Genomic DNA, 20,724 nt, shown 5'->3' with positions numbered 1-20,724 from the left:
GTGCCATCACTTGTAAGAAATAATGTCTATCTCTCCTCATTATTTCCTCAACCAATTGATTAAGATGGGGATCCATAATAGAGTCTTCCACTTCTACTGAATGTATGGAAAATTTGTCCATATTGTCATTGTGTGTATCATTGTTGTTTGTAGTGTCCATGTTCTCAACATTTAGAATGTTTCTATAAGCATCCATGTCAGGTAATGTGGTATGATCAGAATTGAAAAATACATCATTGTCATACTCATAGGTACTTATGTTTGTGAACTCTTGAGCCTCTTTAGCTTCTTTCCTAGATTTTTGGGAATGGGTTTCAACCATGAACTAGGTATTAACCAAGATGTGTGAGACTAGATGAAAATTGAAAAATAGTATGGAAGACCAAGAGTTGGATGGAATGTAAATGAATCTGAGGTGTACTTGCAATGTCCAAAGTGCAAGACCAAGTATGTATGTAGTAGAGTAGGGGTGGCTTCCAAAGAGATGATAGTTTCTCTTGATGAGGTAAGTTGACCTTGACTCTAAGTAAGACCAAATGAGACCCAAAGGTGATAGACCTTGATGAGCGACCACTTAGCAAAATGTTGTTGTATGTAGTGTGTTGAAAAAGTAAGATGAGGACAAGCAAGTGACCTTTTGACCTTTTGAATCAAGTTTAGCAAGTGACCTTTTGACATTGTAAAGCAATGATGGACTTTGTGAGACTCGAAAATAGGCTGAATTCTAGATGAAAACCCAGAGAGATAACCTAGGAAGCTTAATAAATCTGAAACTAACTGTTCTTGTTTGTTGGACTATAAATTTTTCCAATTCTGAACACAAGTATGCCTGTATACTTCATAGACACGACTAAATGACACAGACGCACAAACACACAAATGCAAACGCATTTCTGAGATTTTTGTGTATGCAATTTTTTCTTAAGAGAACACAAATGTGTTTCTGCCCTTCACAGACATGGCTATCAGACACAAACGCATTTCTGAAAACTGAGTGTAATTTTTTTCAATTTGTAAAGTTGTTTGTTGTGACCAAATCTGAATTTGTGACTATTTTTCGTGACAAGAGGACACAATGTTGTTGAAGACTAAATGTTTGTAAGTGTTTAGACTCAAAATGACTCAAAGAAAGTGTGTTGTTTGATGTAAAAAATGTTTTGCATACACTTGAAGACACAAAAGACACAATGTTTTGATGTTTGATCTTGAATGTTTGAATGTTCAAAATAAGACAAGCATAATTCTTATGGTTGGCCAGGACAATAGTTGTTGATCCCACATGGGGTTTCCCCTGAGGCTATGCTATTCAAAGTGGATACTTAGATGCTTGACCCCACTGGCTCCACCCTCGGCACTCACTTCTTTGGGGCATCCAAGCATCAATCCCTGCGAAAACTTCTCGTGGAGAACTTTGTATCTCTACTAAGAACCATATGTGTGTGGGCCATTCTACAGGTCCAACCTCCTGCCCCAATAATTAGAAGGATTTTGGTTTTCTAAAATAAAAAGGTGCTAGTAAGGGCATCCACTCATGTGGCCGTACATGCGGCACTTTCAGCTCTGTAAATATAGAAGGCTCCCAGTTAGTAGGGGTTACGCCCTACAAATGATCAAATAAATTTGATCAAACGGGTTTATGGGGAGACATAATGTCGGTATGAACTAATCAACACACGTTACCCATGGCTTTCACCATGGATACAGTTGTTTATAGTGGTTCGAAAGAGGATGGCTTTTCCTTGCTACCACTTGGGTCGTCCTCTCCTCACTAGAAGTCCTAATTACCACACGGGGAGACATGCCCTCTATAGATTAAACAAAAAGAGCCTATTTCTCAAGACACAAAAGACACTGATTCAATTTTTAGTGCACCAATTCAAGTGTTTGGTAATCTATGAAAACATGGCACACAATAAAGATCAAAAGAAAACCCTTCTCAAGGTCCTGCAACAAAGATTTGTTAGTAGTTTGAATTGTTTCAAATGATTACCCCTTCCTGCAAGCACATAAGTTAGGTAAATTTTAGATCCAAAAAGACTTTGTGAAATAGGGGCCTTCAACAAAATGATTTTCTTTTAAGATAAAATGCACCAATTTTGTTAGCTAGATCACAAGATGTTAGCCCAAAATAAACCAGATCTGAAATCCAAATGATGAAATAAAGCCTCAAAATTGGATGAAAAACTAAAAATGCAAAATCTGAGACACAAACACGGTTAAACCTAACCTAGATGCGATAGAAAATCACAAACATGTCTAAATTCATTGCAAATGCACCTAGATCATATAGATGTGGATTGAGAGATTCACAAATGTTGTTTGAAATCACAGACGCAACTCTATAATCTGCAAAATAAGATAAAATGATGCCGAACACAAACGTGATTACAAAGATCACAGACGTGGAATAAAAGCAAAAATGCGGTTACAGGATGTACAGACGCGGAAATGTTGAAAGTTGTCGGAAACGTCAGATCTATAACTTCAGAAACACAAAATCATGCAACAAAAAATGTTAAATACAAAAGGGACAAGAGTCCCATCGAGCGTGCCAAAATGGTTATGCTAAAAATGGAAACAACAATATTGAAAGACTAAATGAATTCAACCACCAAACCCTAGCCTAACAACAACAAAGATCCACCATACTATATGAAGATTACCTAAGACAATGCAAATCCAATAAAATCATGAAGATTATACCATCACATGTCCAAGAGGGTTTGGATCTCCATTCTTCCTATCTCCATTGATCTTGCTTGATATATTTGCTCTCAGATTTTATGTGTGCACAAGAGCTCAACAAAGAATGGAAATATGGTTTCATGTAGGCTTGATCACATGTGAAAATTCGAAAGTGTCATTGGGGGTTGATAATGAAGGAAGCATGTCCTTATATAGAAGACACTATAAGAAATGGAGCGATAAGATTGAGAGGTGTAAAAGATAATCGGTCAGCTAAGATTAGAGGGTAGGTAGAGAAAATAAGAAAATAATGAGAGGCTAGGTAGTGTAGGAATTAAGAGATGAATGACATGTGCCATATGTGGAAAAGGTTAATGAATTAATTAAATAAATCTTTATTTATTTAATTAATAGAAGAAGTGGGATAATTAAATAAATAAAATATTTATTTAATTTAGGGGAACGATAATTTAAATAAATAAATGTATTTATTTAAATGAGAAATAAGGCTAGAAGAGGATAAATGAATTAATTAAATAAATAAACATTTATTTAATTTATAGAAGAATTAGGCTTAAATAATTAAATAAATAAAAATATTTATTTAATTAGACATGACAATTTAATCATGAACCAATGATAAACTTCATTGGAACAATCCACAAATAGAAAACAAAGAAAAGGATATCATAAACCATCCTGGCAACTTTAATCAGTTGTGGATATCCTGAAGTAGCATAGGAACTTTATATATAAAAAAGCAGTAATAAGACCAAGTGCCTATTAGGCAAACAAAATCTTTGTGGCAAACAAAATGTCATCATGTCTTGTTGTGAAGAAAGATGTGTCCTTGTTAAGATGGTTTTGCGCATGTTTTGCTCAAATGTTTCATTGTTTGTTGATACGATAGTTGGTCATCTTTTAGGTAGCTCAAATGTTGTTTTGCATCTTGCTCAATGTTTATGTACAAGGAACAATTTTATTTTGATGTTTTTGATTGATTTTGATTTTTTCCATTTATTTTTTGGTCCTTTTGAGATTTTTCGAATGTTTTTGGATTATTTCAGGACATTTTCTAAATGAGAAACTCAATGAATCACCAGTATTTAGAATCCACTCCATTCACTAGGTTAAAAAAGTTACCCCCAACTAGGTGTTAGTGTGAAAGCATGATGCAAGACATGAGGCAATGAACTTGATTGCAGATCAATAACAAAGCCATGGTAGATATGGTGTATGAGGAAATACATGGACGTGATCGCAATAAGTGTGAAAGATAATGGAGCCATAACCTTTATGAATGATGCCTTTTTGCTAGGTTTTCACCACTGTACTTATCCAAGGCGCCACCAAAGTGGTTTTCACTATTTGGATGAATGATTTTTCTTTACTATTTTGTTTTCTTTTTTCAGGACCTTTTGTGAATGTTTTTGGTCTTTTTGAGATTTTATGAGCTTGATGCTTTGTATAGCTTATGTATGGAACTTTTTGAGATGCATGTTATTGATTGGATCTTCTAATGGTTCCCTTTTCGATGTTTTTAATTGATATGCCCCAAAGCTAAAGACAATGCTGATGACATATAGACCCAAAAAGTTCGATTCAAATTTGCCCCTATGTTCTCTATTTGGTTGATTGTGAGGATTCTCTCTGAAAATGAGATCTCCTACCTCAAACATGTGAGGTCTAATCCTATGATTATAGATTTTTCTCATGCATTACTGATATGATTTGAGGTGATTGTAGGCACCTTGTCACTTCTCATCAAGCAATTCCAAGTCTTGAAGATGGGAGACTCAATACTCTTCATCATTAATTAGATTGTTCAAGGAGGCCCAAAGGGATGGTTATTCAAGATCAATAGGAAAGATAGATTATGCTCCATAAACAAGTGAGTATGGGGTTACACCTATAGGGGTTCAAATGCTAGTTTGATATTCCCATAGTGTGAGATTCGGATGAATGTGCCAATCATGACTAGCATCATTGATTGTCTTCTTTAGGCTCCTTAATATGTTCTTATCTAAGGCTCCTTCTTGACCATTTCCATGTGGGTAATATGGAGTGGAGAAATAGTGTTGGATATGAAACTTCTCACATAGTTCTCAGACATCCTAATTTTTGAAGGGAACCCCCATTATATGTGAATATGGACATGGGTACATCATACCAACAAATGATGTAATTTACGATCAATGAGGCAATTTGCTTGTCGGTGACTTGGGTGAGTAGAATGGCTTCGATTCACTTTGTGAAGTACTCAGTGGCAGTAATGATGAATTATGACCAGTGGATGAAGATAGATGGATTTTTCTAATAAGGTCAAGTCCCCACTGACAAAAGGGCCATGGTTTTGCAATGGGTTGCAGTTCTTGCATAGGTGCAAGTCTCAAATCTCCATGTACTTGGCACTTCTTGCATATTCTAACAAGGTAATAGGAGTCTTTTTCCATGGAGGGCCAATAGTATCCTGTTCTCAAAAGTTTCTTGGCCAATGAAGGGTTACTTGAGTGAGACCCACAAATAACTTCATGTAATTCTAAAGTTGTAGTCACCTCACCTTTCTCTAAACATCGAAGAAGAGTACCATAAATACTTTGTCGACATAGGGTTTTGACAATAATTATGTATCGAGCAAATTGGCGTATGAAGGTTTTTTCATTGATTGTTCAATTGGTTTGGTGGAAGGATTTGATCATGTAGGTAACTGTAAAACTCACCATACCATGGAGAAATGGGACTGATGAGTTGACTTACTAAATAATATTTTGGGATATCATAAGTGGGGATCCAAAATTGTTCAACTAAGAACTCATAGCCTGTGGAGTTTTATGGAAGATCGAGAATAGAGGATACATTATAAATTGCATTTGCATCTCTGTTCTACTCTCAAGGAATCTGATCAAAGGTGGTAATTGTGAATAATTCTTTAAAACTATCAACCATTTTCTTGTAAGGAATGATTTAATCGTCCTTAGTTTGCTAATCATCCTTAACCTGTTGGATGACTAGCTATGAATCACCATATACTTGTAGCTCCTTCAAGTTCCATTATATGACTATTTTTAATCCAGTGATCAAGGCCTCATATTTTTCTATGTTTTTTGTGCATGGGAACGTAAGCCTGTATGATTTTGGAATGCTATGACCTTGAGGTGTGATAAAAAGAATGCTATCTCCTGAACTATGCCTAGTGTAAGATCCTCAAAATATAGCTTCCATTTGTTGTGCTGGCATGACTGTGAAAACCTCCTCATCTAAAAAATTTGATGTGAGGGAATGGTATCCTATGAGTGACGCTTTAGCCAACTAATCTGCAATGATTTTCCCTTTCATTGCTTTATAGTCCACATACTCTATGTCGAACTCATTGAGGATAATAACCCAATTTGCCAAGGGACCTCTTAGTGCTGCTTTACTAAGTAAATACTTGAGTGGGTCTATCTTGGTGATGAGTTGTATCTTATGCGTGAGCATGTAGTGCCTTAGTTTGGTTGCTCCCAAAATTACTATGACACAAGCTCGTTAAATAGTTGTATAATTGACTTCATACCCTACTAGTGTCCTAGAGATGTAGTATACTACACATTCTTTTCCTTCTGCATTATGTTGTGCTAGTAATACTCTTAAGGCTTTAGCCATAGGTGATATGTATAATAACAAGGGCCTGTCTGGAGTTGGTGGTGTTAGCAATGGCGGTGTCATTAGGTAGTCCTTAAGCTACTATAATTCTCTCTGGAATTTCTCATCCCATTTGAAGTAGATATTCATAAGTAGAAGATGTGTGAATGGATGAAATTTATCGACCAATTGTGTAATGAAATGACAAATTGACTGTAACCTTCCTTATAATATTCTCAACTAGCTGATGTTCTTAGGAAGTGGTATCTCCATGATTGCCTTTGCTTTTGCAGTATCAACCTCAGTTCCTTTGCTCAAGACAATGTATCCTAGGAGCTTTCTGGAAGTCATTCCAAAGATGATTTTTTGGATTGAGGCAGACATTACATTGTTCTAGTCTGGTGAATATTTTGTCCAGCACTGCAAGTTGATCCTATTTTGTTAATTATTTAGCTAGTAAATCAACCATATGGTCTTCCATTAGTATATGCATCATGTTGTGGAAGATGGTTGTTATTGCCCTTTGATATGTGTCTCCTCCATTTTTGAGACTGAATGGCATCACATTCCAACAGTATGTTCCCCATGGGCATGTGAAAGCAGTTTTCTGTTGATCTTCTGGAGTGATCTTGATCTGGTTGTATCTTGAGAACCCATCCATGAGAGATATAATTGCATGCCCTATTGTTATGTCCACGATCATATCGATGTTGGGTAGAGGGAAGTCATCTTTCCAACATTCTTTGTTTAGATCCTTGAAATTTATATAGATACGGATTCCCCCAGTTGGTTTTGCCACTGGTACGATGTTGGGGATCCATTATGCATAGTGAATTGGTCTTATCAAACCAATATCTAACAACCTTTTGAGTTCAAATTTTACTAAGAGGGAGATTTGAGGATGTATTGTCCCGAGCTTTTGTTTCACTGATTTTTCTCCTTCTGCTACGGTCAAGTGATGCATCACTAGATTTGGATCTAGTCCTGGCATGTTTGGAGTTAATGATTCTGCTAGGTGTATTATGTGAGTATTTTTTGGTGTTGCCAGATTTATTTCTTTTGTCTCTTCCACAAGGATAGATGATCATTCTTGATTTGTATTGAAGGGGATATTTTCAAACCTTTCATCCTCAGGAACCTCAAGGATGTTTTCACCTTCGGATGCATCCTTTGTTTCTTACTTTTTTGGGATCTAAAAGTGCCACAATACAATTTTCACTAGAAGATCCATTCTTTATTGTTATATTTTTGCAACTAAAAGGTTTGGCATTCACTCTGAAGTAAGATACGTTGTTGATTTGAATAGAAAATCTAGCCTTGTGATCCCCACTTGGTATATTATCTCGTAATTCGAGAAAGTCTATTATCGCCTTATCATTTTGGAAGGTATCAAGGAACGAGGGATCTTACTAATCCTAGTCAATGAATTCAGGGTGGATGATTGACACTGCTTAATCAATTAGGTTGAGTAAATAGGACACATCCATTATGGTTAGGATGGAGGCATTAAGGTCATTGTCAGTACTCTCCTAATCATAATCATGATTGGGAGGTGACATATCTCTCCTAGAAGTATCCTCATCATCTAGATCCCCAAATTTTTTAAACAATATAGATCCTTCAGCTTTCTTAAATTCAAAAGATTCCTTGTCAGATGATTGTGATAATAAAGAATCCCATTCGTATTTATGTGAATCTATCTCATAATCACTTTTTAACATTTTATCATTGCTTCTTGTAGAGATTTCTTTAGAACACTCTTTTAATTTTGCTGGTGGTCTTGATGAGGATCTGTGATAGATTTTTTGTTGCAGTAGGTTTGTCGATAATGGATATTATCCTGATTCTGGGAGTGATAGGATTATAAGTTGGTTGCTTGTAAACTTGAGCTTAGAAGAACCCCCTGGACTAGGATTAAATCTGAGTCCTATTTATCTCTTGGTTTTAACAAGGGTTGTAATGGCTCTTGTACACCTTGCTTGTGGCATCCCAATGTTGTACAACCATAATAGCCCATATTTTGCATCATGGTAAGACCTTTGCCATACTTCTTACTAGGGATCTTGATTTGGTTTTTACCTTTGTATGAAGGGTCCCTGTAAATTTATCCTGCCAAGTCTTTATCAATAGTTTCTTGTTGTTGTGATCTTCCTGAGGTGAACCTATCAAGTGTACAAGTGTTTGCTACAACAAGTGGCTTGAGTGAAATTTGTGGTTTTCTATGTCCTAGGTTAGAGAAATAGTTTGACCAACACAAAAAAGTTGCTTAATGTTATTCTCTCTTGGGCCTTCAACCTTTACCTTCATCCTCATCTTGTCTTGTTTGGGTGTAGCGATCAGTGTACTAGTGACTGAAGCTACATGGATGTATGATGATGAGGTAGTGGCTTCTTTGTTGTTGAATACTATGATATCTAGATGGTGACTAATGTTATTGTAAAAGGAAATTGGATTGGCATCACCAGGATAGTAATCTCCACTCTGTTATGTAGAAATTTGATTCACTGATGGTAATTGGATGGTACTGCTTGCATGACATGAATCCATGGTTTTCCTAGTAGGATATTGCATGGAAGAGGGAGGTCTAGGACTTGGCAAACCACATCCTTCACCATAAGTCCTACCCTTACTTGTAGAGTAATATACCCTTTAGAGGACTGTTTTGCATCGTCTTAGGCCTTTATGGTGATCCTTTTTCTTGCATCAACTGCTTCTTCTGCATATCCCAATGTTGTTATTAATTGTAAGGTGCAAATGTTAAGGCTAATTCCATTGTCAATCAAAACTTGCTTGATTATGTGTTTTTGTATGAATCCCTCAATGTGTAGAGGGATGTTATGAAATTATTGAATGGATGCATCATGACTCTCAGCGAAGGTGAGACATGGTGATGATTTGAGACTTCCAACCATGGCTTGAAATTGATCTATATTTAGGTTGGACGAAAATGACACTTCTTGGAGATCTTGGTCCAAGATAGTTTTGTGTGAGGGTGATAGGAACAAAATCTCTAGTATCGAAATGAGTGTCAGCGTCTTATCCAATTGGTCAACAAGGTTATATTCTTTGGGCACATATACCTCTCTTGATGGTGCTCTTTGTATGGTAATCTTTCTAGGGTGGGTAACAACATTGCATTCGGGATCTTTGCCTTTGATTATAATAGTTGCAACTTGTTCATTAGAATCATAAAGGTTATTGATAGTATAGTTATATAATGTGCATGTATAGTTTTCCATGCTATCTTTGTTTTTACCTAGATGGAGGGACCCCCTTTCTCATATGATGGGAGTAATTACTTGAACATGGTGTGATCTATATTAGAATTTTTCGTTGGGTAACCATCCACTTCGATGTCATCCTGATCAACAAGGTCTTAAATAATGTCTTTTAATTGATGGCAATTTTTCATTTTGTGTCCTCTTCCCTTGTGAAATTCACAATATTCATTATCTCTCAACCATGGAGGTCTAACTTGTGGTTCATAGTTTGTTGTTTTAGGCAATGTGATAAGATTGGAGGATATGAGTTTCCAAAATATAGTTTCAAGAGGTTCTGCCAAGGGTGTATATGTTTGATTTGGTTTGTAGGTAGAGTACCTACTCTTAGGTGCCTCTGGCTATGTGTTGGGAGCTTTATTTACTTGATTATTTGGGGGATTACCTTGGTTGATATTATTATTGTTACAATTATCAACTTGCCCGGCTATTTGGACTATAGGTTGGGTGATCTTGATAGTCCTTACTTCTGCAATACCATCATTAATGATGTTTTTGATCTTGGACCAAAACTTGGGTTTGTCACTATTGTAGGTCAGTCAAGGACTATCCTTGTTGTCCATACAAATTTTGACAAGTCCCTTCTTGATAAGGGATTTCTCGATTTTGAGTCCTTGAGCTATCATGTCCTTAAAAAAGTCTGAACATTTGACTTCCAAGTGAAACTCCATCTGCTCATTTATTTTGGAATGAAGATTTCAACTAATGTTTCCTCAGGAATCTGAAAAGAACATCTTTTAGAAAGGTGTCGCCATCTTTGCAAGAATGTTAAGAATAACTCTCCAATATTTTGTTTAGTATTGCATAAATCAGCCATGGATACATCAAGTTCTATGTTGTGCACGTGATGAGTAACAAATTCTTGTACTAAGTACTGAAATCTCCTGATTTCGTTGGGTAACCGATAAAACCATTGCATAGCTAATCTTCCTAGACTTTGAGGAAATATGCAAATTACGTACGTTTCATCATATGCAACCTCTAAGCATGAGGAGTAGAATTCTATCACATGGTCTCTTGGATCTCCCTTTCCTTTGTAATTGTCAAATTTTGGAGTCTCGAAATTGTGCGGGAAAGGAGGCATGAAAATGCTCCTATCAAATTGACAGTGACATATATCTCAAGAGCATATCTCTTTTGTGCCCTCCCTAAATTTAATTGGTGGGCGAGGTCTTGTACTTGTTGTTTCAACATATCCATTTTTGTGGGAGGAGATGGAATGTTCCCTTGTTGATACCTGTTGTTGTCGTAATTGTGCATATTCCTTGACCTTATCTCGTTTCTCTCTTGGCGATGACTGTATTGGGCTTGTTATGGTGTTTCTCTTAGTTTTGATATGTCAAAGTCTACAAGGATCTTTGTACCTGTTGAGAAAGTCTTCAAAAATGGGTTTCAGTGTTCCCTTTGAGAATCTCATGATAGAGTTTGTTAAATCTGGGGTCATCTGTTGTTTGTTCAATTTCCTCTTATGTGGGAGTATCTGGGTCTTCTCCGCTTACAAATTCTCTATGATGAAAGGGGTTGAGGTATTCTTCCTCTTTTGATTCTTGATGTATTTTATTTTTCTTGCGTCTCTGACTCTGAGACCTAGTCTTAGCCATGTTGAAGTTTGTGTTTTGGAAATGAAATGAATGAAAAGTGGATTGTTGATCCCCTCTTATAATTCCATGATTTTATGATGGTGATGATGAGTAGAAATATTTGTGGATGAATGATCTCTTTCACTAAAAAGTTGGATGTTAACAAATTCCTCTTAGGGATTTCTTGCTTCGTGTTTCAACAAATTGTGAGATGAGGTGTAGCAAGGTTTGTATTTTATAAATCACAAGATACCTAACTATGAGAGGATGCACTCAAAAGCTATTTTTAACCTATCTATGATGCTTAGTAATGCCCCTTAGGATTATGGATCCTAAAATGTAGAGACACACTTAGAGAGTATCTGTTGTTGGTGTGATGAGCAATATCCGAGAGAACTAAGGACAAGACTTCTTTATGTTGAGAGTTGAATGAAATTTTTATGTTTCTATTTTGAGTTTTTAAATGAGTATAAACCTTGGAAACATGAGTTTGATGATTGATTTTGAATGATTAAGTGGAAAATGTGGAAGATATGTGTTTAGAATGACTCAAGAAAATGATGAAGAAGAGGAAATGTTGAACCTTGGGAATCTCTAATAGGTGATTGCGGGTTGTGGGATGTATGATGGAGGAATGCATTGACCGTGATTGATTGTGACTATATGATAAATCCCTCCTTTGAAAGAAATCTTGTGATGTGAGGGGTTCTAGTTCAAAATCGTTGGTGAAACCCTAGTTAAAATCATGATGACGATGAAGGAAGGTGCAATGTTTTAACAAAAGCTCGTGGTTCTCGTACAAGAAGTTTCTTTTCTTTTGGATTTTATTTTCACTTTTCTTATTTTTGGTCCATCTATAAATTGATTTCTTGGCATATTTGAGAGATTTCCAAACATGAAGCATTTGTGGGTTTTGTAAGAATGTTTGAATTTGTTTATTTAGATCATTGTTGGGGTGTAACTTGTTTCAAATGTTTGATTTTGACAAGATGACACATCAAGCACATAAACACTTCTTTTCTTGGTATCTTTGAATTGAATCCGATGAAATGTTTATGTTTTAGGATCCTTTCAAATCCTATTTGTTTTTCACAAGTTTGGAACAATCAAATACAAATTGGTGAAACTGTTCAATTGTCAAAAAGGTCATTAATAATATCATATCCCACATCTTGATACGCAGCTCAAACAACCTTGTCACACTTGAGGGTGCACCCATTTTTTTGCCTTTTCCCAAAAGTTGAACCAAAGAGAATCGCTACTCAATTGAATCATTTTCTTGGGAGATATATGGTGAGTGTCTTGGGTGAAGATTCTTGTCCACCCTTGTACTATGATATTACAATGTTTGGTTACCGACTCGACTAGTTTCTACACTTAAGGTTTGTAGTAAGGGTTTTGTTCGATGCATCAATGACAAACTCCCTCAAGAGGCTTCCCAACCTTTAGAACAAAGGCTTTACGTATCTCAAGGATCCTAGGGGAAGGCTATCAATGCACACTAACACTGGATGTTATTTTTAGCACGATCCACATTTGATTATAGTTGGTTGGAATACTTGGAGTTAGTCATTCCCCACTTAGGTTGTTCCGCTCTCACCGGCCTAATGGACTTCATGAGAGGGCAGGCCTGCTAAAAGGATTTAGCCTAATTGCAAAAAGAAATCAAAATGAGCCTAGCATTTTGGTCACCCAATTAAAGGGAGAGCATAGGCCTATCACAAGACAAAGAAAATATGGTTTGTTCATTTTATCCGATAATTGCAATGTGATTTATTTGATACTTGGAGATGTTGCTTCAACAAACATGGTGTTCTTTTTAACCAAGATAGCAATATTTGAACTTTGGAAAACTTTGAAAAAAAACCTTGCAAGAAAAACAAGAACTTGAAATTTGAAAATGGTGGCTTGTTCTTTTTTACTTTGCAAAATGAACTGTGGTTTGTCCTTTTTACCCCTTGTACCAATAAAATGTAAATTTACTTATTATTTTTAATTTGCACCAAAAGACAATGCAAGCTACTTGCAAAAAGAAAAGTTCTTTTGTTGTTCTTTTTATCCTTTTCAAAAAATAGTGAAGTTTCTTTTATAGCACCAAAGAGAAAATGAAATTCTTTTTAAGCCTTGCAAGAAATGAAGTGTGAATTCTTTTTATCTTTTTGTAACAAGAAAAATGAAATTTACTTGAAACAAATGTAAAATAAAACTAATCTAACTCCTTGGAAACCTACAAGAAAAGTTGGAAACTGCAAAACCCTTGAAAGATTAGCAAATATTGGGGGCTTACAAGCCTAAAATATTCATTTGTGTAACGATAATTGGCTCTCTACCTGTTACAAATGTGCTACTCTGGTAAAAATAGAAGTGTTGAAAGAAAGATCAACAATGCTAAAACAGGGCAAAAGTACCAAAATAACTGATCAAAGAGCTAAAGTACTACAACTGCACTAAAAGATTTAATAGAAGCATTAAAACTTGTAGAATAAAAACTTTACAAACACAACAAAACACAGAACAAAAGTGCTAAACTGCATTACCAAAGCACTAAGACGTGACCCATGCGTGAAAAATCTTCAAGTTTCAAAAATTTTATTAAATTTTTTTTTAACTTTTTAGTTTTGAGTATGGGACATCGAAGCCCCATGGTGGGTGCCAAATTGATGCACATGAAAGGAGACAAGAAAACAAGAGCCCAAAGAGTTAGTATTGTTAGTCTCAACCAAAAACCAAATAAGCACAACAAACTCTAAAAATATTCAAATGCATATCAAAAGAGATGAAAAGCAAACAAAAGAAGTATAAACAAGTGAAAGAAGAGTAAGAAGACTCCCTAAGATGCTCCCATTGCGCTCTTGATAGCTCTTCCTTGTTATTCTCCTCTCTAAGATCCAAATGCTTGCTTGAGTCTAGCTCTCAGTTTTAGCATGTAACCATGGATTCGAAATGAAGGATTGAATGGTTGAAAATGAACTCCTATTGCTATGAGAAAGATAAAATATGAGTGTATATGCCAACATAATAACAATGCTTAAAAATGCTTCCTCCCTTTGCCTGAGGATGAGGGTTCCTTTTATAGGCAAAATGGTTGATTGAAGTGTCAAGATTGATCTAGCTTAGTAAGGGCTATGATTGCTTGAGAGAGGCATGATTCTTTATCCATGCTTGCAACTTCCACCAATGCAATGGTGACAAGTTGCATCATGAGATGGCTTGAGAGGAGAGGGATGAAGCAATAAATGCTTGAGGGGACATGAGGGTAACCTAATGTGGTTGGGTTATTGGATAAAGGTTTTATCCAATGGGTAAACTCTTGTGCAAGGTTTACCCATGGTTAGGCCTTGGTGAAAGGGACAAGACCCATGTGGGTTAGTGTGTTGAAGAAGGCAAGCTTTTAAGAACCTGTAAGAATTCTAAATGGGTGAGATGATGGGTTGAGGGTTAATTTGGGATTAGGATTGTGGAAGTGATTAGAAGTGGGTTTAGGCTAATTTAGAAGGAATTAGAAGAATCTAGAAGAAGGGTTAGTGAGCAAGTGGGCTTTGTAGGAGAATGCAAGTGGGTGAGGATAAATAGGATTTTAATTAAAGTAAAATTCATTTGTTCAAGTAAATGTGAAACGTGCATTGGATGCTTATTTTAAATAAATATTTACTAATTTAAATATGGATTTTGTTTGGGATTTTAAATAAATTTCAGATTTATTTAAATGTGAAGGAGGGAAATTAAGTAAATTGATAGATTTATTTAATAGTTGGAATATAGTTAGTGATCTTAATATAAATAAATTTATGAAATTTATTTAAGTAAAATAGTAGAATAAGGTTGGAATGAATTAATTAAATGTAATTTTAATTAATAGAAGAACATTGGTGCTTTAAACAAATATTCAATATTTTTCTAATTTAATGGACATGTTTATGTGTCTACAAAAATAATGATAGTATGGACAAGAATGCAGAGGCAAAGGTTTTATTTAAAGCCCTTACAGAGTTGTGGGAAAAGTCTGCAATTTGGTAAAGAGCCTATAGAAGCCCTTGTCACTATCAAGAAGAAATCATAGTCTCAAAAGAATAAGAAAGTCATGTGATTAATGTTGATGTCGATAATCTAGAAAATGGTGGACATATTTGAATGTCATTATCATGGAATTTAAAAGAAGAACAAGACAAGGCCACACTTTTCTTTTCATAAGGTGTTTACAAGTCTCTTCAATGAGATTCTTGTCATGTGAAATAGAATGATTGTCATAACAAGGGGTTGTATATGGTGTTCTACAAGACAGTGTTGAATATCCAATTGCATTACAAAGCAAATGCACTCTATGCATAAAGGCCCATGACAGAGTCAACAATACAGTGTGCATAGTAGTCCTAATAAAAAAAACATCTTGGTTGACTATTGAAAGTAGCTAGAGGGATGATTGTAGAGAGCTAAAAAGATTGAAGACGCAAGAGAAGGTAATAGTGATAGTCCTTTCAAGGGTTTATTCATTATCATCACATGTTACAAAGTCAAATAGAGATGACAGTAAAATATGAGGATCTTGAACTACCAAGATTCATCATGAATACTAGGATAATGTCAATTAATAGTCACACTACAAGGGATCTTCATGATAAAAAGACGACGACAGTCATAAGGACTTTGGGCTTAAATTATGAAACTGGATGGTAGTAAGAACTAAAAATCATGAGCACTGTGACAGTGTTAAGGGGTAAATCTTATCATGGTTGATCAATTAAGGTGGAGTATGACAAAGGATAATGGGAACAATAGCAATATAAAGTCATGAATAGATCACAATCACATGAAATAACCTTGAGTGGGTAGTGAAGCAAGTGAGAAACCAAGAACATGCTAAAACAATGGTCCTAAATGGTTGAAACGATATGGAAACAATAAGTGACAACGATGATGACATATAGACCCAAAAATTTCGATTCAAATTTGCCCCTATGTTCTCTGTTTGGTTGATTCTGAGGATTCTCTTTGAAAACAAGATCTCCTACCTCAAACATGCGAGGTCTGACCCTATGACTATAGATTTTTCTCACGCATTACTAATATGCTTTGAGGTGATTGTAGGCACCTTGTCACTTCTCATCAAGCAGTTCCAAGTCTTGAAGACAGGAGACTCGATACTCTTTATCATTAATCATATTGTACAAGGAGATCCATAGGGATGGTTATTCAAACTCAATAGGCAAGATAGATTATGCTCCATAAATAAGTGAGTATGGGGTTATACCCATACAGGTTCAAATGCTTGTTTGATATTCCCATAGTGTGAGATTCAGATGAATGTGCCAATCATGAATGGCATCACTGATTATCTTATTTAAGATCCTTAATATGATCTTATTTGAGGCTCCTTCTTTACCATTTCCATGTGGGTAATATGGAGTGGAGAAACAGTGTTGGATATGAAACTTCTCACAGAGTTCTCAGACATCCTAATTTTTGAAGGGAACCCCCATTATATGTGAATATGGACATGAGTACATCATACCGATAAATGATGTAATTTACAATGAATGAGGCGATCTGCTTGCCGGTGACTTGGGTGATTAGAATGGCTTCGATTCAATTTGTGAAGTACTCAGTGGCAGTAATGATGAATTATGACCAATGGATGAAGATAGATGAATTTTTCTAACAAGGTCAAGTCCCCATTGACAAAAGGGCCATGGTTTTGCGATGGGTTGCAGTTCCTGTGTAGGTGCAAGTCTCAAATCTCTGCGTACTTGGCACTTCTTGAATATTCTGACAAGGTAATAAGAGTCTTTTTCCATGGAGGGCCAATAGTATCCCGTTCTCAAAAGTTTCTTAGCCAATGAAGAGTTACTTGAGTGGGACCCACAAATAACTTCATGTACTTCTAAAGTTGTAGTCACCTCACCTTTCTCTAAACATTGAAGAAAATTACCATAAATACTTTGTCGGTATAGGGTTTTGACAATAATTATGTATTGGGCAAATTGGCTTATGAAGGTTTTTTCATTGATTGTTCAATTGGTTTGGTGGAAGGATTTGATCATGCAGGTACGTGTAAAACTCACCATACCATGGAGAAGTGGTACTGATGAGTTGACATACTATATCAGATTCTGGGATATCATAAGCTAGGATGCAAAATTGTTCAACTAAGAACTCATAGCCTATGGAGTTCTATGGAAGATCAAGAAGGGAGGATACTGTATAAATGGTATTCGCATCTCTGTTCTACTCTCAAGGAATCTGATCAAAGGTGTTAGTTGTGAATAATTCTTTGAAACTATCAACCATTTTCTTGTAAGGAATTATTCAATCATCCTTAGTTTGCTAATCATCATTAACCCGTTGGATGACTAGCTATGAATCACCATATGCTTGTAGCTCCTTCAAGTTCCATTGTATGACTATTTTTAATCCAGTGATCAAGGCCTCATATTTTTCTATGTTGTTTGTGCATGGGAATGTAAGCCTTTATGATTTTGGAGTGCTAACACCTTACGGTGTGATAAAAAGAATGCTATCTCCTGAACTATGCCTAGTGTATGATCCTCAAAATATAGCTTCCATTTGTTGTGCTGGAATGATTGTGAAAATCTCCTCATCTAAAAATTTTGATGTGAGGGGATGGTATCCTATGAGTGATGCTTCAACCAACTAATCTACAATGATTTTCCCTTTGATTGCTTTACAGTCCACATACTCTATGTCGAACTCATTGAGGATAGTAACCCACTTTGCCAAGGGGCCTCTTAGTGTTGCTTTACTGAGTAAATACTTGAGTGGGTCTATCTTGGTGATGAGTTGTATCTTATGTGTGAGCATGTAGTGCCTTAGTTTGGTTGCTGCCATAATTACTATGACACAAGCTCGTTCAATAGTTGTATAATTGACTTCATACCCTACTAGTGTCCTAGAGATGTAGTATACTACACATTCTTTTCCTTCTGCATTATGTTGTCCTAATAATACTCCTAATGCTTTAGCCATAGCTGATATGTATAATAACAAGGGCTTGTCTGGAGTTGGTGGTGTTAGCAATGGTGGTGTCATTGGGTAGTCCTTAAGCTACTAGAATGCTTGCTGGAATTTCTCATCCCATTTGAAGTAGATATTCATAAGTAGAAGATGTGTGAATGGATGAAGTTTATCGACCAATTGTGTAATGAAATGACAAATTGACTATAACCTTCCTTATAATGTTCTCAACTAGCTGATGTTCTTAAGAAGTGGTATCTCCATGATTTCCTTTGCTTTGGCAGTATCAACCTCAGTTCCTTTGTTCAAGACAATCTATCCTAGGAGCTTTCTGGAAGTCACTCCAAAGACACTTTTTTGGATTGAGGCAGAAATTACATTGTTCTAGTCTGGTGGATATTTTGTCCAGCACTGCAAGGTGATCCTCTCTTGTTAATTATTTAACTAGTAAATCATCCATATGGTCTTCCATTAGTGTATGCATCATATTGTGGAAGATGGTTGTGATTTCCCTTTAATATGTGTCTCCTCCATTTTTTAGACTGAATGGCATCACATTCCAACAGTATGCTCCCCATGGGCATGTGAAAGCAGTTTTCTGTTGATCTTCTGGAGCGATCTTGATCTAGTTATATCTTGAGAACCCATCCATGAGAGATAGAATTGCATGCCCTGTTGTTAGGTCCATGATCATATCGATGTTGGGTAGAGGGAAGTCATCTTTCCAACATTCTTTGTTTAGATCCTTGAAATTTATATAGATATGGATTCCCCAAGTTGGTTTTGCCACTGGTACGATGTTGGAGATCCATTCTGCATAGTGAATTGGTCTTATGAAACCAATATCTAATATCCTTTTGAGTTCAAATTTTACTAAGAGGGAAATTCGAGGATGTGTTTTCCCGAGCTTTTGTTTCACTAATTTTTCTCCTTCTGCTACGGTCAAGTGATGCATCACTAGATTTGGATCTAGTCCTGGCATGTCTGGAGTTAATGATTCTGCTAGGTGTATTATGTGAGTATTTTTTGGTGTTGCCAGATTTATTTCTTTTGTCTCTTCCACAAGGATAGATGATCATTTTGTATCTGTGTTGAAGGGGATATTTTCAAACCTTTCATCCTCAGGAACCTCAAGGATGTTTTCACCTTCGGATGCGTCCTTTATTTTTTACTTTTTCGGGATCTAAAAGTGCCACAATACAATTTTCACTAGAAGATCCATTCTTTATTGTTATATTTTTGCAACTAAAAGGTTTGGCATTCACTCTGAAGTAAGATACATTGTTGATTTCAATAGAAAATCCAACCTTGTGATCCCCACTTGGTATGTTATCTCGTAATTCGAGAAAGTCTATTATCACCTTATCATTTTGGAAGGTATCAAGGAATGGGGGATCTTGTTGATCCTAGTCAATGAGTTCAGGGTGGATGATTGGCACTACTTCATCAATTGGGTTGAGTAAATAGGAAACATCCATTATGGTTAGGATGGAGGCATTAAGGTCATTGTTAGTACTCTACTCAACATAATTGAGCTTGGGAGGTGACATATCTCTCCTAGAAGTATCCTCATCATCTAGATCCCAAATTTTTTTAATCCATGCTTCTCCTTCATCTTTATTAAATTCAAAAGAGTCCTTGTCAGATGATTGTGATACTAAAGAATCCCATTCGTATTTATGTGAATCTATCTCATAATCACTTTTTAACATTTTATCATTGCTTCTTGTAGAGATTTCTTTAGAACACTCTTTTAATTTTGCTGGTGGTCTTGATGAGGATCTGTGATAGATTTTTTGTTGCAGTAGGTTTGTCGATAATGGATATTATCCTGATTCTGGGAGTGATAGGCTTATAAGTTGGTTGCTTGTAAACTTGAGCTTAGAAGAACCCCCTGGACTAGGATTAAATCTGAGTCCTATTTATCTCTTGGTTTTAACAAGGGTTGTAATGGCTCTTGTACACCTTGCTTGTGGGATCCCAATGCACTATGACCATAATAGCCCATATTTTGCATCATGGTAAGACCTTTGCCATACTTCTTACTAGGGATCTTGATTTGGTTTTTACCTTTGTATGAAGGGTCCTTGTAAATTTATCCTGCCAAGTCTTTATCAATAGTTTCTTGTTGTTGTGATCTTCCTGAGGTGAATCTATCAAGTGTACAAGTGTTTGCTATAACAAGTGGCTTGAGTGAAATTTTTGTTTTTTTATGTCCTAGGTGAGAGAGGCAGTTGACCAACACCAAAAAGTTGGCTAATGTTATACTCTCTTGGGCCTTCATCCTTTACCTTCATCTTCATCTTGTCCTGTTTGGGTGTAGGGATCAATGTACCAGTGAGAGAAGCTACATGGATGTATGATGATGAGGTAGTGGCTTCTCTGTTGTTGGTTACTGTGATATCCAGATGGTGACTAATGTTATTGCAGAAGGTAAATGGATTGGCATCACCAAGGATAGTAATCTCCACTCTGTTATGTGGAAATTTGATTCACTGATGGTAAGTGGATGGTACTACTTGCATGAAATGAATCCATGGTTTCCCTAGTAGGATATTGTATGGAAGAGGGAGGTCTACGACTTGAAAAAC

Source organism: Cryptomeria japonica, chromosome 5, assembly GCF_030272615.1.
Source record: "Cryptomeria japonica chromosome 5, Sugi_1.0, whole genome shotgun sequence".
Taxonomy (NCBI): Eukaryota; Viridiplantae; Streptophyta; class Pinopsida; order Cupressales; family Cupressaceae; genus Cryptomeria; species Cryptomeria japonica.
This window is presented reverse-complemented; position numbering follows the sequence as displayed.